Here is a 27,586-nt window from a genome sequence, read left to right as displayed (position 1 = left end):
AGTTTAAAATTTTTCTCCCCCTTCCTCCCCACCACCCTCCCCAAGACGGCGCACAATCTGATATAGGTTATACATTTACATTCATATTAAACATATTTTCACATTAGTGATGTTGTAAGTAAAAATTAAAACCAATAGGAGGAATCATCAGAAAGAGGAAACAAAATTCAACAGAAGAGAAAAAAATAGCAATTCAACTTCCATAGTTCTTTCTTTGGATGTGGATAGCACTTTCCATCACAGGGCCTCTGGAGATGTCTTAGATCCTTGTATTGCCAGGAAGGGGTAAGTTTATCAATATTAGTCATCACACAATGTGGCTGTTATTGTGTACAACGTTCTCTTGGTTCTGCTCACTTCGCTCAGCATCAGATCATACAAGTCTTTCCAGGTTTTTCTGAAGTCATCCTGTTCATCATTTCTTATAGCACAGTAGTATTCCATCACATTCATATACCACAACTTGCTCATCCATTCCCCAATTGATGGGCATCCTCTCAATTTCCAATTCTTTGCCACCACAGAAAGAGCTGCTATGAATATTTTTGTACATGTAGGTCCTTTTCCCATTTGTGTGATCTCTTTGGGATATAGCCCTAGAAGTGCTATTGCTGGGTCAAAGGGTATGCACATTTTGATAGTCCTTTGGGCATAGTTCCAAATTGCTCTCCAAAATGGTTGGATCATTTCACAACTCCACCAAAAATGCATTAGTGTTCCAATTTTCCCACATCTCCTCCAACATTTATCATTTTCCTGTTTTGTCATGTGAGTCATTCTGATAGGTGTGATGTGGTATCTCAGAGTTATTTTGATTTGCATTTCTCTAATCAATAGTGATTTAGAGCATTTTTTCATATGATTATAGATGGCTTTAATTTCTTCATCTGAGAACTGTCTGTTCATATCCTTTGACCATTTATCAGTTGGGGAATGACTTGTATTCTTACAGATTTGACTTAATTCTCTATATATTTTAGAAATGAGGCCCTTATCAGAGACATTGGCTGTAAAATTCTTCCCCAATTTTCTACCTTCCTTTTAATCTTAATTGCATTGGCTTTGTTTGTGCAAAAACTTTTCAATTTAATGTAATCAAAATTATCTATTTTCCTTTTCGTAATGTTCTCTATCTCCTGTTTGGTCATGAATTCTTCTGTTCTCCATAGATCTGACAGGTAAACTATTCCTTGCTCTCCCAGTTTGCTTATAGTATCAGCTTTTACTAAATCGTGAACTCATTTTGACTTTATTTTGATATATGGTGTGAGATTCTGGTCTATGCCTAGTTTCTGCCATACTCTTTTCCAGTTTTCCCAGCAGTTTTTTTCAAAGAGTGGGTTCTTATCCCAGAAGCTGGGGTTTTTGGGTTTATGAAATAATAAATTACTATAGTCATTGACTACTGTGTCTTGCATGTTTAACCTATTCCACTGATCCTCCACTCTATTTCTTAGCCAGTTCCAAGCAGTTTTGATGATTGCTGCTTTATGATACAATTTAAGATCTGGAATTGCTAGGCCACCTTCCCCTGCATTTCTTTTCATTAGTTTTCTTGATATTCTGGACCTTTTGTTCTTCCAAATGAATCTTCTTCTTATTTTTTTCTAACTCTATAAGATAATTTTTTGGTAGTTTGATTGGTATGGCACTGAATAAGTAAATTAGCTTAGGTAGAATTGTCATTTTTATTATGTTAGCTCAGCCTACCCATGAGCAACTGATGTTTTTCCACTTATTTAGATCTGACTTTATTTGCATGAAAAGTGTTTTGTAACTGTCTCCATTACTTTCTTAAGTCTAGACAACCAAAAAAATCAAGCCCTGATTTGTAGCATTTGCTAATTTCCAAGGTAGAGAAGATCAAACTGAAAAAAAAAATAACCAATCAGCATGTGGTTTGAGCTGGCTCTAGCACATGAGATGTGCTTTAAGGGAAGCTAGAGATAGAAGCTATGAGGTAGGGTGGGTATTAATTCCAGACACAGAAGATCATTTGTGCAAAGTCATGGAAGTGTGAAATGAAATGTCCTGTATAAGGGACCTCAATTGGCTAATTTAATTTAGCTTGGTAGCATACAACAGTGGTACCAAACATGTGGTCAGGAACACTTTTGAGTATAGTCCAAGCCATATTGAAATGCAATGGGGAAATATTTAGCAAAATAAATAAAAACAAAATAGTTATTAGATAACTACATTTAAAATTAAGTCAATATGCAGCCCACAGGGATCCTTATTAGGTATTAGCAGCCCCCATTTGTATTTGAGTCTCACACTTGTGGTGCAAAACATGGTGAGAGCAGCCCTGTCTCTGGCTTGTGACTCTAATCCAGATGCCTGGTTATTGCGCTGGCCCTGGTGTCCTGCTGTGATTCTTGTGCACAATGGCCATGTGTCCCCTGTGCAGGGCCCTACACATGGGGCAGGCTCTGTTCCCTGCTGCTCTGACAGGCCAGGGCCAGGATCCCACAAGAATTAGGCCTCGCATTTTTGTTGCTCCTCATCTGCCTTATGTCTGTTCAGAATGTCAGCTGACTTCTGACAGTCTTCTTGTATAGTCCTTGAATAGACGGAGGTGCTCATTGCTTTTTTTCTTTGGTTTAATTTATACTGTTACTTCCAGAGTGTTTCTTTGATTCCCTTACATTTTCCCAATATAAGAATATCAACAACAAAAACTTATAAGAATATATTTTGCTTCTTTCAGCAGCCTCAGGTCATTCTCAACTTTAGCATGCTAAGTTTTTACATCCATCTCCTATTACATGCCCTTTTCAAATCTCCTTTTCATGCCTTTTCAAAATCAAAGTTGGTGAGACTTCTAGTGCCAAGATGGCAGAGTGAGGAAGGAATCCTCTAAAGCTCTCCTAAATTCCCCTCCAAACAACTTGAAAACCACCTCAGAATTGATGTAGGAGCAGGGGAGCAGCTTACCAGCCTAAGCAGGAGAGGTCTGTCTCATTGGGGTGGCAGGGGAGTGAGGTACAAGAGCAGCGGTAGCCAGCCTGGGGCAATTCACCAGAGAGGCCCTGCGTTCCTGCAAACCAGCAACCACTAAGCAAGTGAACAGTCTGTGCTGCACAGCAAGGCCTCACCGCAGCAACCCCACCTCCAGCACAAGCCACTAGCTAGGTGATGACCTCATTGTTCATCAGTGGTGAAGCTCCATCCAGGGGCTGGTTAACAGTGAGATCCTGTCCCTGGGGCCTACCAGCAGAAAGACCCTGTTTCTGTAGCAGCCTAGAAGCAGGGGCCCACCCCTGGAACAGGCTAGCAATTAAATCCCACCCCTAGGAAAGGCCAATGGGGAGCCCCCACCCATAGTACAAGTCCAGGAGGGGATCCTACCCTCCAGAGAAAGCAAGCATCAAAGCCCTGAAGCCCAGTGAAAGCCAGCAGTAAGACCCAGTGCCCCAGCACAAAAAGCTTGGGACAGTACAGGATCAGAGCCCAGCTCTTACATAAAAACACCAAGTCACAAAAAAAGGCAGAAAAAGTGAGCAAAAAACAAAGAGAGAACTTGACTATAGAAAGTTACTATGGTGATAAGGAGAATCAAGGCATAAACTTAGAAGCAGACAATATTGTCAAAGTGAAACCTCAAAGAAAAATGTAATTTGGTCTGAGGCCCAAAAATTATTCCTGGAAGAGCTTAAAAATGATTTTTAAAAGCAAATTAGAGAAGTAGAATAAAAATCGAGAAAATAAATGAGAGTAATGCAAGATAATCATGAAAAAAGAGTCAATAATGTAGGAAAAGATATACAAAAATTTACCAAGGAAAATAACTCCCTAAAAAATAGAATTGGTCAAATGGAAAAGGAGGTACAAAAGCTCACTAAAGAAAATAATTCCTTAAAAATTAGAATTGAACAAGTGGAAACTAATGACTCTATGAGACATTAAGATATGATAAAACAAAATAAAAAAGTAAAAAAATAGAAGAAAATATGTGAAATTTGTCATTGGAAAAACAACTGACATAGAAAACAGATCTAGGAGAGATGATAGGGGAATTATTGGACTACCTGAGAGTCATGATTAAAAAAAAAAAAGCCTGATCAACATCTTTTAAGAAATTATCAGAAAAAATTGCCCTGATATATTAGAACCAAGAGCAAAATATAAATTGAAACAATCCACTGATCACCACTTGAAAGAGATCCTAAAATGAATATTCCTAGAAACAACAAATTCCAGAACTCACAGGTCAAGGGAAAAGTATTGCAAGCAGCCAAAAAGAAACAATTCAAATATTGCGGTTCTACAGTCAGGATTACAGAGGTTTTGGCAGCTTCCACATTAAAGAACCAGAAGGCTTGGAATGTGATATACCAGAAGGTAAAGGAGTAAGGACTACAACTAAGAATCACCTAACTCACAAAATTGAATATAATCTTTCAAGGGAAAAATGGATGTTTAATGAAGTAGAGGATTTTCAAGCATTTCTAATTAAAAGATCAGAGCTGAATAAAAAATTTGACCTCCAAATTTGACCTCAAGACTAAAGGGAAACATAAAAATTCAATAAGGTTAAACTGTTTACATTTTTATGTGGTAAGATAATATTTGTAACTCTTAACAAGTTTATTATTATAAGAGCAATTAGGAGTATGTGTAGATAGAGGGTGTAGATACAAGGTGACTTTGATGGGATGATACCCCAAAAATAAATTAAAGGAATGAGAAAGAAAACTGGAAGGGGGGGGAGATTCTATGGGGGCAAATTGTCCCACATAAAAGAGGCATGAAAAAACTGTTATAATGGAGGGGAAGACGGGAAGTAGGGGTGGTGAGCAAAGCCGCCCTTACTCTCATCAAAATTGGCTCAAAGAGGAAATAATATACACACTCAGTTGGATATAGAAATCTATCTCACCATATAAGGAAGTAAAAAGGGACAGGGATAACAGAAGGGAGGAGGACTGATAAAAGGGAGGGAAGCCAGCGATCAGAAGTAAAAACACTTGTGAAGAGGGAAGGGGTGTGGGGTAAAGGAGAGAGGGGGATAAACAAGTGAAAAATGGCATGGATGGAAATACACAATTATTTATCAAAACTATAAATGTGAATGGTATGAACTCACTCATTAAACAGAAGTAGATAGCAGAATGGATCAAAAACCAGAATCCTACAATATGCACCAAATAAATAAGAAAGAAGTGAAGGAGGTGAATAAAATTCTGGAAAAGTTAGATATGATAGATCTCTGGAGAAAATTGAATGGGTATAGAAAGGAATATACCTTTTCTAGCAGTATATGGCACCTACACAAAAATTGACCATGTATTAGGACATAAAAACCTCACAATCAAATGCAGAAAAGCAGAAAAGCGGTAAATAGTAAATAGAAATAGTAAAATAGAAATTTCATATCATAATGCAATAAAAATTACATTCAACAATGGACAATGGAAAGAGATTAAAAATTAATTGGAAATTAAACAGTTTGATCCTAAAAAACAAGTAGGTCAAAGAACAAATCATAGAAACAATTGATAATTTCATTAAAGAAAATTACAACAATGAGACAACTTACCAAAATTTAAGGTAATGTACCCAAAGCAGTACTTAGGGGAAAATTTATATCTCTAATTGCTTACATCAATAAAATAGAGTAACAACAGATCAATGAATTGGGCATGCAACTAAAAAAAAAACAACTAGAAAAAGAACAAATTAAAATCCTCCATTAAACACCAAATTGTAAATCCTGAAAATCAAAGGAGAGATTAATAAAATTGAAAGTAAGAAAATCATTGAATTAATAAATAAAACTAGAAGCTGGTTTTATGAAAAAAACAATAAAATAGATCAAGGAAAGAATAAAACCAAATTATTATTATCAAAAATGAAAGGGGTAAAGTCACCACTGATGAATTAAGACAATAGTTAAGAGTTATTTTGCCTAATTATATGCCAATAAATTTGACAATCTAAATCAAATAGATGAATATCCACAAAACTGTAAATTACCCAAAATAACATAAGAAGAAACAAAATACTTAAATAACCTACTCTTAGAGAAAGAAATTGAAAAAGTCATCAATGGACATCCTAAGAAAAATCTCCAGGACCAGATGGATCCACAAGTGAATTCTACCAAACATTTAAAGAACAATTAATCCTGGAATATGAGAACCCGTAAGGCAAAAGAGCTTGGATTACAACCAAGGATCAACTACCCAGTGAAAATGAGCATGAACCTTCAGGGGAGGAGATGGATATTCAATGAAATAGGGGACTTCCAAACCTTCTTGATAAAAAGACCAGAACTCAATAGAAAATTTGATCTTCAAATACAAGACTCAAGAGAGATATGAAAAGGTAAATGGGCTAGAAAGAAACAACATGTTATTAATAAGGACAAACTGTTTATATCCCTACAAAGGAAGATGAAACTTGTAACTCTTGAGAACTGTATTGTTATTATACCATATTAAAGGGATATACGTAAAAGGGGTAGGTATAAGTTGACTTTGATGTAATGAGAAAAAAAAATCTAATCAAGTGGGTTAAATGAATCCAAGTAAATGGATTAATCTGATCTAATTAAGAAAATGTACAGAGAAAAAAGGAAAGGAGGAGGCAGACAAAGGTAAATTACATTACAGGAAAAGGCACAAAAACCTATTACAGGAGAGGGAAAGAAGGGAGGGAGATCAGCATTGTTTGAGCCTTTACTCTCATCAGATTTGGCTCAAGAAGGAAATAACATGATCAGTTAGGTATAGAAATCTAACTTGCCCTATAGGCAGTAGGGAGGAAAAGGGGAAAGAAAAGAACAATTAATCCCAATACTATATAGAATATTTGGAAAAATAGGCAAAGAAGGAGTCCTATCAAATTTCTTTTATGACACAAATATGGTGCTGACAATGAACAAGGAAGACCCAAAACAGAGAAAGGAAATTGTAGACCAATTTCCTTAATGAATATTGATGCAAAAATTTTAATTGGTTCTTTTTTTTTGTTGGTTTTTTCTTTTTTTGAGTTAGGCAATGGGGTTAAGTGACTTGCCCAGGGTCACACAGCTAGTAAGTGTTATGTGTCTGAGGCTGGATTTGAACTTAGGTCCTCCTGAATCCAAGGTCAGTCCTCTATCCACTGTGCCACCTAGCTGCCCCAATGCAAAAATTTTAAGTAAAATATTAGCAAAGAGATTATAGCAATATGTCACAAGGATAATACACTATGAGCAGGTGGGATTTATACCACAAATTCAGGGCTGGTTCAATATTAGGAAAACTAATAGCATAATTGACCGTATCAATAACAAAACCAAGAGAAACCATATGTGATTCCCTCAATAGATGCAGAAACAGTCTTTGACAAAATATCCCCTATTCCTATCAAAAACACTAAAGAGCATAGGAATAAATGGCCCTTACATTAAATTGAGAAATAATATTTATCTAAAACCATTAGCAAGCATTTTCTGTAATGGGGATAAGCTAGCAGCCTTCCCATTTCAGTCAGGGGTGAAGTAAGGATGCCCATTATCACCTCTATTATTTAATATTGTACTAGAAATGTTAGCTATAGCAATAAGAGAAGAAAAATAAAAGGAATTAGAATAGGCAATGAGGAAGCAAAATTATCACTCTTTGCAGATTATATGATGTTATACTTAGAAAATTCCAGAGAATCAACTAAAAAAAGACTTGAAATTATTAACAATTTTAGCAAAGTTGCAGGATGCAAAATAAACCCACATAATCATTAGCAGTTATATATATATATATATATAAAACCAACAAAGTCCAGTAGCAAGAGATAGAAAGAAAAATTCCATTTAAAATAACAGTAGACTACCTGCCAAGAGTCTACCTGCCAAAACAAACACAGGAACTATATGAACACAGCTACAAAACACTTTTCACACAAATAAAATCTAAACAATTGGACAAATATTAATTGCTCATGGGTGGTAGGCTGAGCCAATATAATAGAAATGACAATTCTACCCAAATTAATCTATTTATTCAGTGCCATACCAATCAAACTACCAAAAAATTATTTTATAGTGCTAGAAAAAATAATAACAAAATTCATCTGGAAGAACAAAAGCTCAAGGATATCAAAGGAATCAATGAAAAAAATGTGAATAAAGGTGGTCTAGCCATACCAGATCTCAAACTGTATTATAAGGCAGTAATTATCAAAACAATCTGGTACTGGTTAAGAAATAGAGTGGTGGATTAGTGGACTAGATTAGGTACAAATTATATTACAGTAAAAGACCATAGTAATGTAGTATATGAAAAACCTAAAGATCCAAACTTTTGAAACAAAAACTCATTATTTCACAGAAGCTGCTGGGAAAACTGGAAAACAGTATGGTAGAAACGAGGTATAGACTAAGATCTCACAGTATAAGGTAAGGTCAAAATGAGTACATGATTTACAAATGAAGGGAGATACCATAAGCAAATTAAGAGGGCATGTCAGATATATGGATAAGGGAAGAATTTAGGACCAAAGAAGACATAGAGAGCATTACAAAATGTAAAAGAAATAATTTTTATAATATAAAATTAAAACCTTTTTGCACAAACAAAACCAATGCAACCAAAATTATAAGGAAACAGAAAACTGGGAAAATTTTTGCAACAAGTATCTCTGATAAAGGCCTCATTTCTCAAATATATAGAGAACTGAATCAAATTTATAAAAACACAAAGTCATTCCCCAAATGATAAATGGTCAAAGGATATGAACAGGTAGTTTTCAGACATAGAAATCAAAGCTATCTATGGTCATATGAAAAAATGCTCTAAATTTCTATTGATCAGAGAAATGCAAATTAAAGCAACTCTGAGGTACCATCTCATACCTATCAGCATGGTTAATGTGCAAAAAAAAGGAAAATGTTAGATGTTGGAAGGGATGTGGGAAAACTAGGACACTAATATACTGTTGATGGAATTGTGACCTGATCTAACCATTCTGGAGAGCAATTTGGAACTATAACCAAAGAGCTATAAAACTGTGCATACTCTTTGATCCAGCAATACCACTGCTAGGTCTGTATCCCAAAGACATCTGAAAAAAGGGAAAAGGACCTATTTATACAAAAATATTTATAGCAGCTCTTTTGTGTTGGCTAAGAATTGGAAATCAAAAGGGATGCCTATCAACTGAGAATGGCTAAACAAGCTGCGGTATATGATTGTATTGGAATATTATTGCTGTAACAAATGACAAGCAGGATGATTTCAGAAAAACTTGGAAAGACTTACATGAACTGATGCGTGATGAAGTGAACAGAACCAGGAGAACATTGTAAACAGTAACAGTAATATTGTTCAATGAAAAACTGTGAATTACTTAGCTATTCTCAGCAATGCAATGATTCACCAAGACAATCCCAAAGGACTAATGATGAAGCATATTGTCTGCCTCCAGAGAAAGAACTGATATTGACTGAATACATACTGAAGCATGCTGTTTTTCACTCTTTCTTTTTTTTATTCAAGTCTTCTTGTACAAAATGATTAATATGGAAATGTTTTACATAATTGCACATGTATAACCTATATCTGATTGCTTACCATCTAAGGGAGGAGAGAGGGGAAGGAGGGAGGGAGGGACAGAATTTGGAACTCAAAACTTTAAATAAAAATGTTAAAAAAAATCAAAAAAATCAGAGTTGACTAGTGAGCTACCTGTGTATCCACATCATTCTTTTTAGAGTTCTCTCCCTTTTCTCCTCATTAAAATTCTTTCTCTTTTATGTCTTTAGAATTCTAATCATGAAAACTTCTTTTCTCCTAGGCTGACTTGCTGTATAGAAATTTTGTCCCCATGATCTTTTCTATTTCTTAAAATAATAATAATAATAATGATGATGATCATGATGATGGTGATGATGATGTATCTTCTCCCAGAATCTAGCATTCATGTCAAACTATATATTCACAAATTCTAATACAAAATAATCACTATGTCCCTGTTAGGGATAGGCGTAAAGTCAGCATCCTGTTAGTTTAGGTTTAATATTGGGATAAAATGAGACACCTGTAAGTCATTGAACAGATAACAAAAGGACGTTTCTATATACTAGTACCTCCTACCCTTTGTCTCTGTGTGGAAATGAATCTGTTCCTTAGGGTGGGCAATCTGGTCAGACCATTCATGTGACCTTCAGACATCTACCAACTAAGGAGGGTCTAGACTTTTTTAATGCCCTTAGATGACTAAGAAGTAATACCAAGGAAGGCAAGTATAGCTTTATCACCCTTTAGGGAAAACTCATCTTTTCTGAGGAAAATGGGAATAATGATCATTACTTTACCTATCTTATAAGGTTGTTGTGAAGAAAGCATTTTGTAAACTGTTAAGTGCTATTATTTTTCTGACTTCCATTTGCAACATGACATTTCATTCAAAATTATGACAGTGAAAACTCCTAATTATCACCATGGAATATTGTGTTTTGCTCCCAAACTATTTGCATTTGAAAGATATGACAACTAAAAATTGGATGAACCAATATGACATCTTTTATCCTGGCTGTTAAATAACAAGTTCCAAAGGGTATATTATATCCTGGTGAATGAAAAACCTTGTTCTCTTTCATTTTCTATTTTCATTTTTTTAGGGGAAAGGGGGTGGCATGACCTGTTTTTATTTTTGTACTTGCAATTATTATCTGCTTTTATTTTGTATCCTTTCTTTATGTACTGCACTTTGAAGTCAATCTCTTCCATGATTGACACAAAAAAACTTAAGTTTCTGCTTGTCTTTTTTTTTGGAGTACAGGTTCATTATTCTGCTCACGGCACCTCTCTGTTGAATAGATCACACTGGGTGAGTGTGAGGAGCTTAAATTACTGCCAGCTAAATTTCCATCTTACCTCAGAAGATTTTATGTTACAGTTTTCTTAAGGCAAGAACATATCGAATTTCCTCTTAAATAATCATTGGGTTGTTCCATTTCAGATTGTCTCTGGAGCTCTTCAAGCCTTTGCCTTGTGGTCTCAGCTGGTTAGAATCTTTTGTTCCATGGCATACCTGGCCATACCCAAGGCATACCCATACCTTGAGGAGGTGTGGCCAAAATCAATTTATCTGCTGGTGGAGGGGGCCAAATGATTATAATGGAAGAGGGTCACCTACACAAAAACAACCCAGAAACAATAGCAGCTTGGTATCAATTCACGTTTCCTGGATTCTGTGCATCCCATTTCCTATGCTGAGAATGTATTCTTCTCTCTCCTCTTTTTTCCTCCTCACTCTGGCTTTTAAATCCCTACCCATTGTTCAAAGTCTAGCTTAAAGGCAACTTTCAATGTAACCTTCCTTGGTTTGACCATCCAGAAGCAATTCTAATATGGAGAGACAGCATGGTATTATGAAAGGATTCATGAATTTTGAGTCAGAAGACCTGAGTTTGAATCTCATCTCTGCCACTTACTACCTACATTGCTTTGGACACTTCCCTCAGCTTCTCCAAGTCTCAGTTTCCTCACCTGTAAAATGAGAGAGCTGAACTAGATAATTTTTGAGGTCCCTTTCAACTCTAAATCCGTGATTTCTTTGGATCTCTTGTAGCCCTCTGATATACTTATCACATTGTATTCTTTAGTATAGTTATTTGTGTTCACAATTTATTTTCTTCCCCTTCCTCAACCCCTACTTCTCAGTAGTAAATTCCTAGAGGACAAAACTGCATTTGTTCATCTTTATATCCCACCCTTTACCTGAGGGTGGGCTGGAAACAGCTTGTTCCAACTTCTGAAAGAGAACTGTTAAATTTTCCACATGAGAATGTACACTTTTGAAATCTGCGGATGCTACAAATCAGGGCTTGATTTATTGTTTTGTTGATTGTCTAGACTGAAGAAAGTGATGGAGAAAATGTTTATAATTCAGGTTAAATTTAAGAGTATGTCAGGGGTACCCCTTTTCTTTTTTGAGGAGCCCATTGTTAACATTTACTAACATACCCCTGCCCTCATCCAAATACCCAGAATATCCCTTTGAACAAAGCAGGTTTAATTGACCTTCAGAAAGTTCCTTTGAACCTTAATTCTAAAATGGATGGTGCTGTAGCCACAGCAAGAATTCAGGTGCATTGGTCTCAGTGATGGTGTACAAAGAGGACTTGGATCTGTAGGGAAGAGAAAACATGGCTTTCTTTGATGCAGGGGTATGTTTCAATGCACTGGGTTGGGATGCCATGCTAAAAAGAGTCTTCTTATGGAGTAATTGGCTTTTTCCAGTGGCCACAGACTGATCATTATTTCCCTGCTATGGCCAGCTATCCCAAAGATAGAGTTTCAATGGACCAGTGTAAGTTCATTTCACTACTGAAAGAGCAACTCAAAACTCATGCCCCAAAGGTGATGGGTCAGTCATTCAATTAACATGCCATATACCAGGTAATATGCTAGGTACTGGGGTTACAAAGAAAAAAGTGAGAAACAGTCCTTACTTTCAAGGAACTTACAATCTAGGTGGGAGACAACATGCATGTATATTTAATAATAATAATAAAGCATCATTTTAAAAATAACTAGCATTTATAATAGTACTTACTATGTGCCAGACATTGTGCTGAACACTTTACAAATATTATCTCATGTGAACCTCATAACAACCCTGGGAAGTAGGTACTATTTTTATCCTCATTTTACAGATGAGGAAGCTGAGGAAGACAGAAGTTAAGTGACTTGCCCAGTCACACAGCTAATAAGTAACTAAGGCTGGATTTGGTCTCAGGTTTTCCTTATTTCAGGTCTACCGCTCTATCCCCTGTGCTGCCTAGCTGCCTAATGTACGTTTGTATATTTTGTAAAATATGAAATAGATACAATAATTTTAGGGGGTAGAAACTAGCAGTTTAGGGCATCAAGAAAGCCTTCATTTAGGAGTTAGTCCTAGAGCTTAGCCTTGAAAGAAACTAGGGATTGCAAATGGCGAGCTGAGGATGGTGTGCCTTCTAAGACTGGGGGACAGCCAAAATAAAGATCTTGTAGGGGGAACAATTAGATGACCAATTTTGCTGAAACATGGTGCCATCTTCATGGACGAAGAATTGTGAGTTTTTAATATATATATATTATAATATATATAGGATTAGAAGATAATTTCCATCTTTATTAGTCTTTCTATGTAGTGATGCTGAATGAAGAGCAATCTGTTGAGTCCCCCTGTTCTTTAAGCAAATAGCTTCAATTCAATTTAGCATTTATTAAATATTTACAATATGCAGGGCAGAATGTGAAGGATGAGTCAGTTTTGTTGTGTTAAGTGGCACAGTGGATAGAGTACTGGGTCTGCAGTCCAAATCCAGCCTCAGACACTTACTAGCTATATTGTTCAGTTATTTCAGTCATGTCCAATTCTTCGTGACTCCATTTGGAGTTTTCTTGGCAAAGATACTGGAGTGGTCTGCCATTTCCTTCTCTAGCTCGTTTTATAGAGGAGGAAACTGAGGCAAGCAGGGTTAAATGGCTTGCCCAGAGTTACACAGCTAGTAGGTGTCTGAAGCCTGATTTAAACTCAGATCTTCCTGACTCCAGGTCCCTCTCTCTATCCACTGGACCATCTAGCTATATGACCGTGGGCAAATCACTAACCCTGTATATGCCTTAGTTTCCTCAAATGTAAAATGGGATAATAGTAACACCTACCTCTCAGGGTTGTTGTGAGGATCAAATGAGAATATTTGTAAAGCACTTAACATGATGCCTGGCAGATAGTATTTAATTTGATTTAATTTAATAAATTCTTATTTCTTTCCTTCTGTGATCTTGCTGGGGGCAGCTAGTTGGTACAGTGAATAGAGTACCAGCTCTGGAGTCTGGAGGATCTGAGTTCAAATCCAATTTCAGATACTACCTATGTGACCCTGGGCAAGCCACTTCACTTTGTTTGCCTCAGTTTTCTCATCTGTAAAATGAACTAGAGAAGGAAATGGCAAATCACTCCAGTATCTTTGTCAAGAAACCTCAAATGGGGTCATGAAGAGTCAGACATTGCTGAAACAACTCAACAACAACAACCACAACAACAAATGTCCTTGCTGAAAAAGAATGCCTGTTCTCCCATAAGTAGTGGATAGAGAGACAGATTCACAATTGGGAAGACCTGAGTTCAGGTCCAGTCACTGACCATAGTAGCTGTGTGACTCTGGGAAAGTCACTTCACCCCTTTTTACACTTTTTCACCACTTTACTCCAGTTCTAGGTAACTCTCTAAGACCAGCTAGTCACTGTTGCAGAACAACAAAGTAATGATTTGTTCCCCAACTTGAGCTCCCTGAAATCACTGGTCCTGGAGAAAGAAAAAAGTGTCCTCTAAGTACAAAAGAAGAGAATGATCAAAGGGCTACCTGAAGTCTGGGGGATGGCTGAGAAGGTCATGGACAAAGTTTTCTTCAAGCATTTGTGTTCCTGGGATTAAGGAAAGGGTTATTTCAAAAATCCCAGAGTTGAATCTTCCGTTACTAAGTTCGTTTTTTTGGTGGAGGGACCAACTGTGGGAAAATGTGCCAGAAAACCTACTCTTTAATGAAAGGCAAAAGAAAAAGAAGGAAAAAATCCAAACAATCCCTCTCTGTCTTTCTCAGATTGTGATTATTTAGGACCAATTGTGCCATAGTTATTACAAGGGCTAGAAGTGAAAGTTTAAACAATTCTTGGGGCATCAAATGCTCATCAGCTGCAAAAGTTTCTGCCTGATGGATTTTACTAATACCAAATGTCAGCCTTTTCCCATTATTTATTATATTTGTTAATACTTCATGTAGAGCACTGAGTCAAATTACATATCCCAGGGCAAAAGCTTTTTTCATTATAGACACTGGTTTCTGATATATTATTTTGCAAAATTAGATCCCCTTGAGCAGCTAATATTCCCAATTGTCATCACATGAAATTTCTTCTCTGATTTTCTTTGCCTAGGATAGAAAGTTAACATGCTACTCCTCCTTTACCTCCTCTTCTTTCTCTTCCACCTTCAAACAACAAAGATCTGCTTTAAAGGACAGTGGATTTTTGAGTCAGACGTCCAAAATGTCAAATCCTGCTTTTTATTCTACTGTGTGGTTTTGGGCAAGTCACAACCTTTTGACCTCAGTTTTCTGATGTGCAAAATAAGGGCCTTAGACTAGATGGCTGCAGAGGCCACTTCCAACTTGAGAGCTCTGGTTCAGTAATGAACCATAGAAGCATGATACAATGCAAAGACCACAGCATTTTGAATTTGAGAACTTAGCTTCAAATCTTATCTCGGTTACTTACTGGGTCCCAGCTTCCCAATCTGTAAAATGAGAGAATTAGACTAGATGACCTCTAAAGTCACTTTTCAGCCCAAAAATCTATGATTCAAACTGGTGAGGAATTCAATTTGTCCAATACCCAATGGGCAACCATATACCTTGTACCATCTATGAATTCATGCTGCCTGGGTCGCATCAAGTCAACAAGCATTTATTAAGTGCTTTTTTATGTATGTTAAGCCCTGGGGATACAATTACAAGCAAAAAGAAAGACAGTCCCCACCCACAAGGAACTTACATTCTAATGGAGAAAGACAATATATAGAGAATCTATATAGACAATATAAATGGAGGAGTTTGCCATTAGCAGCTTCTTGGCTTGTTCTTCATCATCTGTCTTGACTACAGTTAAGTAGTGCGATGACAGACTAGTATAAAATGGGGGCAGCATTTTTTCAAAAAAAGATTGCTACTTTGACTTGTCAAGCCTAAGGGTTGAGAAGAACAAGTCTGGAGAGCAAAGAATGGAGCTGAGAGGAAAATGAGGAGTAATCATGAATGGCCTGGGCCCAGCTTCCTCAAAATAGAGGTGGTAGGAGGAGCTCATCAGTCAGAAGACAGGCAGGCAGGGATGGAGGAATCTTTGAGGGTAAGAAGGCTGCTGGGAAAGGGATGAAAAGTCAGCTGCTTTTCTCTAAACCATAGCCAACACCAGAAGGCTGTGTATAGTTGGCTTGTTGGAAGGGGACAGGTGTCATGGAGCCATTCGCACTAACCCCTTGCCAAGTGGACACAGAATTCCTCCTATTGATCCTTAATGGTTGAGGCTGCTTCCCAATGATTGGTTGACTAAAGCTCAGAGGGTAGTCTCTTCTGTGGTCTATAAGAGCAAACCTTGAAATAGCTTACACTTTCCACCTTTTTCTGTTCTATCTCTACCTTGGACTTCTAGATAGGACTGCAGCAAGATGGTGGAAAGGATTTCCGGCTCCTTTTCCCTACCCTTTCCAGCTCCAGGAGCAGAATAGGGCAAATTTCAGAAGAATGTGTCCTGCAACCTGAGCTCACTTAGGCCTGAGAGGGTAATTTCAAAATCTTCTAGTCCTGGCTGCCTTCTTGCATGCCTTTTTGTTTCCTTTTCAGGAACAAATCTGAGAATGTCTACTTCTAGCTTTAGGGGTAACTTCATGGGTAATCCTTAGTTTGAGAGTTCCCTGGTTCCGTGACTAGGCGTTGGCTTTCTAGAGGGAGAAGACTTCTATGCTTTTCAGAGAATGCAAAGAGATTCTATAGGTGAAATACTAAAGCCAGTGGGAACTAGGCCTCATGGACTTTGCCAACTCTTCATGATAATATTGCTTCAGTAGTGCAGGTCTGAGATAAATAGGAAGTATTTGTTCAGCATTCCCACAAAATGTCTTTAACTTCTGGGGAAGTCTCATGAGTTTAATGGATTACTTGAGTGTTTTATGTTTCTATATTTGTTCATTGGTGTATGTGAGTCCTTTGGGTCTTGGGCATTTTCTATATTAAGTGGAATAAAGGTGGTCCCATGTCTTATACACATATCATACACTGAATGTCTATGGTGGGGCAGCTGGGGATCCTGTCTTCCATTTGGAGGAGAAATCCTATATATAAGCCATACCTAAGCTTTTGCTTTAGAGATTTTCTTGTAGAAACCTAGGTCAGGGCATGAGCTAAGAGAAAATGTGATCCCTTTGGGTTAGGATCCAAGAATTAAATCCAGTCCGCATGATCCCAGAATCTTTGGGGAGGGGGCGTTGGCCACAGGTGCCATATGCAAGACTCCACTCAATCCTCTACCCTTCCATTATCATCAAGACAATAATTCAGATTGGACAGGGACTGGCTGCCTGCTTGGCATTAATGCTCTTGACCTTAGGGTATATGTTACCCTTTTAAAAAATTTTTAATTTTTTAAAAATAACTTTGGTCCTTTCTTTGTTGCTTCCTTTTCTCTTAGATGCTTATCTTCTTTCCTTACTGCCATTCCTGGTGTTTATTCTCTTAGTTACAGGCTGCCCTTGATGTTCATTGTAATTAGATTTTGCTCCATTATAGAAATAGTTGGTGTGGGTGGGTTGGGGGAAGGAGAGGGAGAGCAAGAGTTTACAGTGAACTTCGTCCCCTGGGTCCTACAGCCCTCAAGGATGAACTGTCTGAATGCTTTGATCTTCCTTTTCTGAATTTCCATGTTCTCCTAGTGCCTTTGGCAATCTCTTTTAGTTTGTCAGCCAATATCTGCTAACTTGTAAGCTGATAATGGCTTAGAATGTTAGCCTTGGGGAATAGGGCGGTGTTGCATTTTAATAGGGGACTCTGGAGAGACCTAAGAGAATGAATTTATAATAATGGAATTTCAAGCACCTTGACAGGTAGGAAGGAAGGAGGCAACATTTTGGGACAAATAGAGGTGGTCAGGTTGTCACTCTCTAGACTGTTCCCACATCCTCAATATGGTTGCCAACATGATCTTCCTAAAGCTTAGGTTTAACCAGGTCACTCATTTAAATAATAATAATAATAATAATAACAATGATAAATATTTATATAGCATTAACTGTATGCCAGGCGCTGTACTAAACACTTCACAATTATTATCTCATTTGATTCTCACAGCAACCTTCATTTTATAGTTGAAGAAACTGAGGCAAACAGAGGCTAATTGACTTGCCCAGGGTCATCCAGCTAGAAGTGTTGTTGTTGTTGTTGTTGAATTGTGTCTGACTCTTTGTGACTCCATGGACTGTAGCATGCCAGGCCTTTCTATCTTCCACTATCTCTCAAAGTCTGTCCAAGCTCACGTTCATTGTTTCTATGATACTATCTATTCAGCTCATCCTTTGCTGTCCTCTTTTTCTTTTGCCTTCAATCTTTCCCATCATTAGGATCTTTTCCAATGAGTCCTGTCTTCTCATTATGTGACCAAAGTATTTAAGATTCACCTTAGTATTTGACCTTCCAGTGAATTGTCTGAATTAATTTATTTTAAATATTGACTGATTTGACTTTCTTTCTTTCCAAGAGACTCTCAAGTCTTCACTAGTACCACAATTTGAAAGCATTGATTCTGTTGTGCTCAGCTGTCCTTATGGTCCAACTCTCACAGCCAGACATTGCTACTAGAAAAACCATAACTTTGACTATACAGACCTTTGTCAGCAAGGTGACATCTCTGCTTTTTAGTATGCTGTCCAGATTTGTCATAGCTTTCTTTCTAAGGAGCAAGTGTCTTTTAATTTCATGGCCGTAGTTGCCATCTGCAGTGATCTTTGAGCCCAAGAATATAAAATTTGACACTGCTTCTATGTCTTCTCCTTCTGTTTGCTAGGTAGTGATGGGACCAGTTGCCAAGGTCTTAGTTTTTTTGATGATAACCTTCAAGCCAACTTTTACACTTTCCTCTTTCACTCTCAGCAAGAGGCTTCTTAATCCTTCACTTTGTGCCATCAGAATGGTATTGTCTGCATATATCTAAGATTGTTGCTATTTCTCCTGGCCACTTTAATTCTGGCTTTTGATTTATCCAGCCTGGCATTTTGCATGATGTACTCTACATATAAGTTGAATAAATAAAAGGTGACAACATACAACCTTGTCATACTCCTTTCCTAAACTTAAACCAATCAGTTGTTCCATTTTTGGTTCTAATTGTTGCTTCTTGGCTTGCATACGGGTTCCTCAGGAGGTGAGGAAGATGATCTGGTACTCCCATCTCTATGAGGACTTGCCACATTTTGTGATCCACATAGTTGAAGGCTTTAATGTCACTGAAGCAGAAGTAGAACTCTCCACTATGACATGTCCATCTTGGGTAACCCTGCATGGCATAGCTCAGAGTTTCATTGAGTTACACGAGCCCCTCCACCATGACAAGGCAGTGATCCAGGAGGGGCCAGCTACAAGTATCAGAGGTCAAATATGAACTCCGATGCTGACTTTAGGCTTGGTACCCTGTCGACTCTACAACGTAGCTGCCCAACTTCAGCAGCTCCCGATCATCTCAAGAATCAGTTATAAACTTTTATTTTTGGTATGTAGAGCAGTTCACTCCCTAGCCTCTTACTATCTTTCCTATCTTCTTACACTTTGCTTTCCTCTATGTATTCCATGATCCAGCTGTATTGGTCTACTTTCTGTCCCTTTAAAGCAGCCTGCATCTCTCATCTCTGTGCATTTGGACTAACTGTTCCCTATGTTTGTAATGTGCTCCCTCTTCACTTTTGCCTCTTAGTTTCCATGCCTTACTTCAAGACTCAGTTCAAATACTACTTTCTGAAGAGGCCATATTTATTCCTCTCGAGCTGCTAGTGCCTCTCCGCCTCAGATCTGTTGTTCTGTCATTTCGGTTGTATATGTCTCTATTTGACCTCATTTGGGCTTTTCTTGGTGAAGATACTGGAGTGGTTTGCCATTTTCTTCTCCAGCTAATTTTTACATATTTAGAAACTGAGACAAATAGGGTTAAATGACTTGCCTAGGAACCCAGAGCTAGTAAGTATCTGAGGCCAGATTTGAACTCACGAAGATAAGTCTTCCTGACTCCAGGATAGCACTCTATTCACTGTGCCACTTACCTGCCCACCCTCTCAGATTACTTTCTGCTATTCTTATATGTACCTGACTGTTTACATGTCATCTCCCCTATTAGAATGTAAGCTCCTTGAGGGCAAGGACTATATTTTTGCCTTTCTTTATATCCTTAGTACTTAGCACAGTATGGCACATAGTAAGTGCTTAATAACTTTGTGTTGACTGACTGATTGACCCTCTTCATCTACTCCTAAGATCCACTCTATGAAAACATTTACATGGGTTGCAAACAGTGGGAAAGTAAATAGTTGCTCATCAATGGAGGAGTGACTAAACAAACTTTAGTATATGAATGTAATAGATTATTATTGTGCAGGATGTAATAATGAACATGAAGGATTGAGGGTAGGGTGAGGAGATGGGACATGGGAAAGGCTCTATGAACAGTTGTAAGATGAAGTAAGAATCTGGGGAACAATATAAACCAAGATAACAATAAAGCAAATGAAAAGAGCCCTAAAAGGAAGCTGAACCCTGAGTAATTTAATGACCAATAGTTCTTGGAGAGCATATAATGAATATGGAATGGGACTACCGAGGCAGAGTTCTTCCTACACTGTCAGTCACCATATTGGTTGTTTCTACTTAACTATTTTTCTTTTTTATAGGGGAGGCTGAGTGTTGAGCAGGTATATAGGGAAACCACTATGGTATTAAAAAAAGTCAATAAATATTATTTGAAAGAAAAAAAGAAATCATTCCTATAGTTTTCTGAGTACAATATCCTCAGTTGGCTCATATCAAGGAGTTTGAGCTGAAACATTTAAGGAGAATCATTGTGGGGTGTAATGGAGAGAATGTTGGCCTAATAGGAGACCAAGGTTCTAGTTCATACTACATCACTAACTAGCTGGATGACCTTGGGCATGTCACTTTACCAATGTGGGCCTCAGTTTCCTTGCCCCTAAAAAGAGAGCATTGGCCTAATTGATCCCCAAGAGCCCTGCTATCTTTAACTTTGTAGGAGTCTATGAAATAGAGGAGTAATATAGACTGGAAAATATCAAATGAGCAAAAAAATTGCAGTGACTTTGAAGGATGAAGGCTAAGATATGGATTCTATCATTTTCTCAGAAGTGCTCTAAGATAAGGAAGGGTAATGGAAAATTCAATTTTTGGACCAGATATTTTAGAAAATCTTCAGGATTTGTTTTTTCCCCCTCTCTTTTCCTTTATAAATCAGAAACCAAATAGACATTTCTACAAAAGATATCAGGGGATTTTGTTGAAGTATCCTGGAAGCCACAGAGGTGACTTAAAATCTTCTCAGCTCCAAAAACTTTCCTAAGTGTCTTTTCTCCCCATGCAGACCCCCTACTTTTACACATTTGTGTGCCCCTCATATCCACCACCCGAGATCCTTCTTCCCACGTGCAGCTTTAAAACTAGATGATACATCGCTGAAGAAACCAAGAAAGAGATAGAGCCTTTTGAGGGTGGAGAGGTCCAGGCAGCTCACAGTGATTCAAAGGAAAATGATTGTTTTTGTTGCAAAATCCTATTCTGCAATTTTTAATCCCTTCCCATAGCTCTCTGCCTCATTGCTTCTCCATCTATTCTTGATTCTCTTCAGAACACATGGATTCCCCCCCCCCCCCGCCCTGGTCTTCCTCCCTTTCTGGCCTGAGCCACTCATATGCTCTCTCCTTCTGCTATTGTTTATTATCCAACCTGGGGAAGTGTGTGGGAATAGATGACAGATGTGATTCCAAGGATAACTATGTTATGTAATACAGAAAACTGGGAGACAGTCAAGTGGACTTAATAGATATATAATAACATACATGATTAATATAATATAAATGCAATTATATATACATATATTAATATATTATTAAGGCTTGACTATAGAATGGCTAGAATGTAAAGGCCTCTTCTTTAAAGATCTCTTAGGCATGATCAAGTAAATAGTCTGTATTCTTTGTCCTTCAAAAAGAGCTGTGCAAAATATCTGCTGATGAGAAGGACAACTAAGCTGACAAGAGGGATTAAGAGGGAGGGTCAAAGGACCGTAGACTGAGAGTTGGTAGGGACCTTAGAGGCTACAGCATCCAAACCCTCATTTTGCAGATGAGGAAACTGTGGTCCAGAGAGGTTCTTGCCCAGGGTCACATAGCTAATGAGTATCAGAGGCAGAATTAGAGCCCGGGTCTTCTTGACTCTAAGTCTAAAGCTCCATCTACCATGCCATGCTGTTTCTCAAGGGCTCATGTTGGATGATAATAGCTGAGAAAGTTGAACTCTTTGGTCTGGAGAGGCCTAGGCTGAGATCAAAAGGTATTCAAGTTATATATATGTGTGTGTATATATATATATGTACATGTATATGTATACACATACATACAGACACACACACACACACACACACACACACACATATATATTCAAGGTATAGATCCATTAGCTGTGGATTTGTTCACCATATCCCTAAATATTAGGACAAGGGAAAACCTATTGAAACCTGGATGAGGGAAATTTAAGACAAATCAAAGGAGCAATGTGTTTCAAGAAACAGACTGTTAGAAGTCAGGTTCTAGGGTCAGAATGACCTGGGTTTGAGTCCCTGCCTTTGTGAAAGAAGGGGCCAGTCACTTAACCTCTCAGCGTGCCCTAGAAACTCTCTGAAATAATAATAATAATAATAATAGACTGGAGTCAGGAGGACCTGAGTTCAAATATGACCTCAGACACTTACTAGCTGTGTGACCCTGGGCAAATCACTTAATCCTGATTGCCTCCAAAAAGCCCCAAAACAAAATAATAACAATAATGATAGCTACCATTGGTATAGTGCTTTAAAGTTTGCAAAAACACTTTACATATTTGATCTTATTTGATTCTCACAGTCACCTAGTGAGGTGCTATTATTTCTCTCAAGAGGTTTGTATAGGTTATTACATTGTTTTAAAAAAGGTTTTAGGTAGATTTTTTGAAGGACAGATCCATAAATGGCTACAAATAGAAATTGGAATGTATGTTACATTGAATGCTGAAGGCAGAGAAAATAGTCATGCTCCTCTGCCCTCTCTGTGTGGCACATCTTTCGGTAGCAACAGAACCTTGGGCTAAATCGACCATAGGTCTGACACAGTAGGGCAAATTCACTGTAGCATGCATGAGAATGCTGTGCTGTGTTCTGTACAAAGCAATGTAGGCCCTCTAGGATCTCAAAAGCTAATTATCAAGTTTTTTTTTTCTCTCCTGCTCACTTTTAGGAATCTCTATTACATATAAAATTATTTAAATTTCAGTTTTATAAAAAATTGTTCAATTCTACTGCTCATTCAACCAACCTCAATTCAAGGAGTTATTTAACTGATAACCTAATGTATACCTCCATATAACTAGGTTGCACAGTGGATAGAGTGCCAGGCCTGGAGTCAGGAAGACTCATCTTCCTGAGTTCAAATCTGGCCTCAGATACTTACCAGCTGTGTGACCCTTGGCAAGTCACTTAACCCTGTTTGCCTCAATTTCCTCTTCTATAAAATGAGCTAGAGAAGGAAATGGCAGACCACTGCAGTATCTTTGCTAAGAAAACCCCAAATGGGATCACAAAGAATTGGACACAACTGAAAGACAACTCAATGATAACAATAACAATGAATACCTAGCAATGTACTAAGTGCTATTGAAGACAGTCTCTGTCCTTTATGCTTATATCTTAGGTGAGGGTGTGAAGTATGAGAAAAAGACATGTAGATATGAAACAGATTAGAAAACAATGCATGTCAGTACTCATCAGATGAGATGAGAAATGTCATTGAGCCTGGAGTGGTTAGGCAAGGCTTTGTGTACAACTTGTTTTAACTTGGATGAATCATCAGGATTTGGATAGATGGAGAGGAGTAGGAGAACATTTTTATTGGAGGGAGGATACCTTTCCAGTCTTCTTACTCCTTACTCTGTACTCTTACCTATACTCTAAAACCCAGTGACACTGCCTCCCTACTGTTCCTAGCATGCCTTAGTCTGGCTCTGCCATTTTCACTAGTTGTTTCCTATGCTTGGAATTCTCTGCCTCATCATCTCTGCCTCCTGGCTTCTTCCAAGTCCCAGTTAAAACCTCACCTTCCCAATCTTCCTTAGTACTAGCAACTTTCCTATGTTGGTTATCTCTAATTTATCCTGTATACAACTTGTTTATACACAGTTGTTTTTATGTGATAAAGTGCATATGTTATTTTATTTAATCCTCACAACAACTCTGTGAGACAAGTGCTATTATTATTTCCATTTTACAGAGGAAGAAACTGAGGTTGAAAGAGGTTAAATGACTTGTCCAGGGTTATATAGCTAGTAAGTGCTGAGGCAGAGTTTGAACTCATGTTTATCCTGACTTTAGGTCTAGTACTCTATTCACTCTACCACCTAGTTGCCTCTAATTTAAAAATTATACATACATACATACATATATATATACACACACATATATATACATACACACACACACACATATATATTCATGGACATGCACACACATATATGCATAAATATACATATATATTTTTCCTAACTAGGGATATATATATATATATATACCACCAAGGGGTTTCATCATCTCCCTCATTAGACTGTGAGCTCCTTGAGAGCAGGAACTGTTTTGATTTTTTGCCTTTTTTTGTATCCTTAGCACTTAGCACAGTGCCTGGCACATAGCTAGTGCTTAATAAATGTCTATTTACTGACTGACTGAATATAAGGAAAGGTCCATGTGGGAATAAATATGCTATATTTGTAGACAGTGAATTCAGACTGAATAGAGAGGAGGATTCATGTAGGGGAAATAGTGACAGATAAGGTTGAATGAGTAGGGTCCATTTAGATTATAGACTGCCTTGAACTTCAAACTGAGGAGTTCCAATATGATCCAAAGAAGCTGCTTCTCAACAATATTCTGTTGTATATGCTTAGCCCAGAACCCCAAGATCTGTATTTACACAGATCAGCTTCAATGTTAGGTAGATTCCCAGAAGCTGCTCTTTAGTTCGTGACTTCCAGGGTAATATTACATAGCTCCTATCTATGAGTCTACAGACAAGGTAAAAAAATTTGGCTCCCATGTAAGCAATCAAGCTAATTGACATTAAGTATATCTGGTTGTATTTCACCTCATAGAAAATACAAAACGCAAAGGATTTGCTTTGGACAGCTCTGCTTCTCTCTCAAGTAAACCCCCACCTAGGGACTATACTGTTTTCTAGTGTTTTAGTGCTATCTAATGGTGTCAATGGGGTTTTTCCACAGCTTTTTTTTTTTTTTTTTTTTAGGGAGAGCTCTTCAAATTCAGAACAAAGCTCTTCCTGGTCCGACTACATTTAGATATCTGAATAGATTTCTTATCTAGGTAATTCTAGCCATCACCTTCTTAGTGGCTTCCTACACATCATGAGTTCAGTTTGGGATTCTGTGACTTCATCCAATCAGAGGAAAAGTGGGAAAAGCATTCTCTTTTATGACTATTATTGCCAAGTCCTGAAGAAATCTCCAGCCTAAGACTAGGGTTTTAATTCTTACTCTTCATTGGATTCTATGAACCTAGCCTGAATTTTAGTTAATTATCTGTGGGTTAGTGTCAAACATATCAAGGTCCAGACCAAAGGTCTGAAAAAAAGACCCCAGGAGACATGTTATACAATTACAAGATCTAGGAGTTGGAAGGGTCTTCAGAGGATATTTGGTTAAGCCCATTCCTGAACAAGACTCTGTTCTTTTTTTTTTTTTTTTTTTTGGTTAGGCAAAGAGGTTAAGTGACTTGTCCAGGGTCATACAGCTAGGAAGGGTTATGTGTCTGAGGCCGGATTTGAACTCAGGTCCTCCTGAGTCCAAGGCTGGAGCTCTATCCACTGTTCCACCTAGCTGCCCCAAGACTGTTCTACCTAAGAAATGATTATCCATTTCCCCCAACCTCACTAAGAAGTCTAATCTGTCTCTCTTTTCTTTGTCTTTCCTGATAACTGGAGCTATTTCCAGTCATCTGGAAATCTCTCTTACACAGGTTTCAAGTTGAATGCTTTTCTGGTTCTCCCCAGCCAGAAATGATTTTTTTGCTCTTGAGTATCTCAGACCACTATGACTTCTCTTGTGTACCTAATCATTTTCTAACTCAGGAATTCCATTTTTGATCCTTGTTCCCACTGGCTTCCAGGAAACTTCCCAAAGTCCCTATTCCATATGAAAGAAAATAAATTCTAGTGTTTACCATGCCTATGCATTTGTATTTTTAATGCCTCAATAAGAAAATATAGTTATTTATCAAATATCTCCATTTCCCTTTGACAAGCTTCTTATACCCCCTGGTAGTTTGTGTACCCTTGGTTGAAAACCCCTTTCCTAACTTGTATTATAGTTATTTATTATTAGATGAAGCTAGGTGGGTCAAACTCTGAGACCTGGAGGCAGGCTAGACCTAAGTTCAAATCTCACTTCAACATTTACTAGCTGTGTAACCCTGGGCAAGTCATTTAACCTCTCTATTGGCCTCAGTTTCCTCATCTCTAAAATGGGGATAATAATAGCATGTAACTTACAGAGTTGTGAGGATCAAATGAGATAACATACATGCAGTTTTTTGGAAATCTTAAAGCACTTTATAAATGCTAGACATTGTTATTTGTTATTAGGATTATGATTATGATTATTATTAATACAAGCTGTACCTAAAGTCTTAGTGTCGTTAAAACTGCATGAAAGAATGAACTTAGGACTATCCTGACTATGCATCTCAGTTAAATTGGGACACCCTGTATTCTAATTACCATTTGTATACATGTTTCATATCCATATTGGGCTGTGAACCTCTTGTCAGCAGGTCATCTGTTGGTTTTGTTTTAAGTTTTGTATCCCCAGTGCCTAGCACAGTGCCATGTACCTAGTTGAAGTACTTTGAATGCTCCTAGGAACTGAATACAGTGTTCTGCCTCTCCTGTGGCTAATTCTCATCTCTGTGGTTCACATCTTCTGAGCAAAATTTCAGCTTGTACTCTTGTGCTGACAAATGCCTCATTTGGGCAGCAGCAATCAATGCTTCTGAAGAGCAGGAGGAGTCCTACTGGGAAGTTTGGAACAAGGTGGCTTAACATCTACAAACAATATGTGGGCATTGGCAAAAATAGCCAAGTAGGAAGCTGAGAAAATCAGCAAACTCTTATCAGCTATTATCTTCTGCCACATCCTCAACTTTCTACACTCTTTTCCTTGAACTCCAGGTAGATGCTTCAGTTTCCATTGAGAATCCTACTCACTAGCTTTTGGTTCTCTTTTAGATTAGTCCTTGCTGTAGAAATTACCCTAGTCTATTATAAATCTAATGCTTTGAGAGCACCTTTTTAATAGGTATCTTCCAATGACTTCTCTTTTCACCAGCATCAATGATTGAAATGTAGAAAATTTCAGATTTCTGACTCACAGCCCTCTGAACCTCATTGTTTCTTTGATAATTCAGGCTATTAGGAACAAAAAATAGACAGTTTCTATCTTCTAGTTGCTTGGCAGCTTTTAAAAATAGAATAACCATCCAAGTAGTAGGTACCAGACATTTTGCTAGATGGCCATGGAGCAAAATCACAGTGATTGGCCCTGAAGTGAAAATGATAGGTTTGAAGTCCACTCACAAATAATCACCCAAACTCCCACTCACATTTGATCTGTTTTACCATCTGGTGGTGCTATGGCTGTCCCACTTTCCATACACACACACACACACACACACACACACACACACACACACACACACAC

Source organism: Vombatus ursinus, unplaced genomic scaffold, assembly GCF_900497805.2.
Source record: "Vombatus ursinus unplaced genomic scaffold, bare-nosed wombat genome assembly UNPS02014807.1, whole genome shotgun sequence".
Taxonomy (NCBI): Eukaryota; Metazoa; Chordata; class Mammalia; order Diprotodontia; family Vombatidae; genus Vombatus; species Vombatus ursinus.
The sequence above is the reverse complement of the archived record's forward strand: the minus strand, read 5'-3'. Positions refer to the sequence as shown.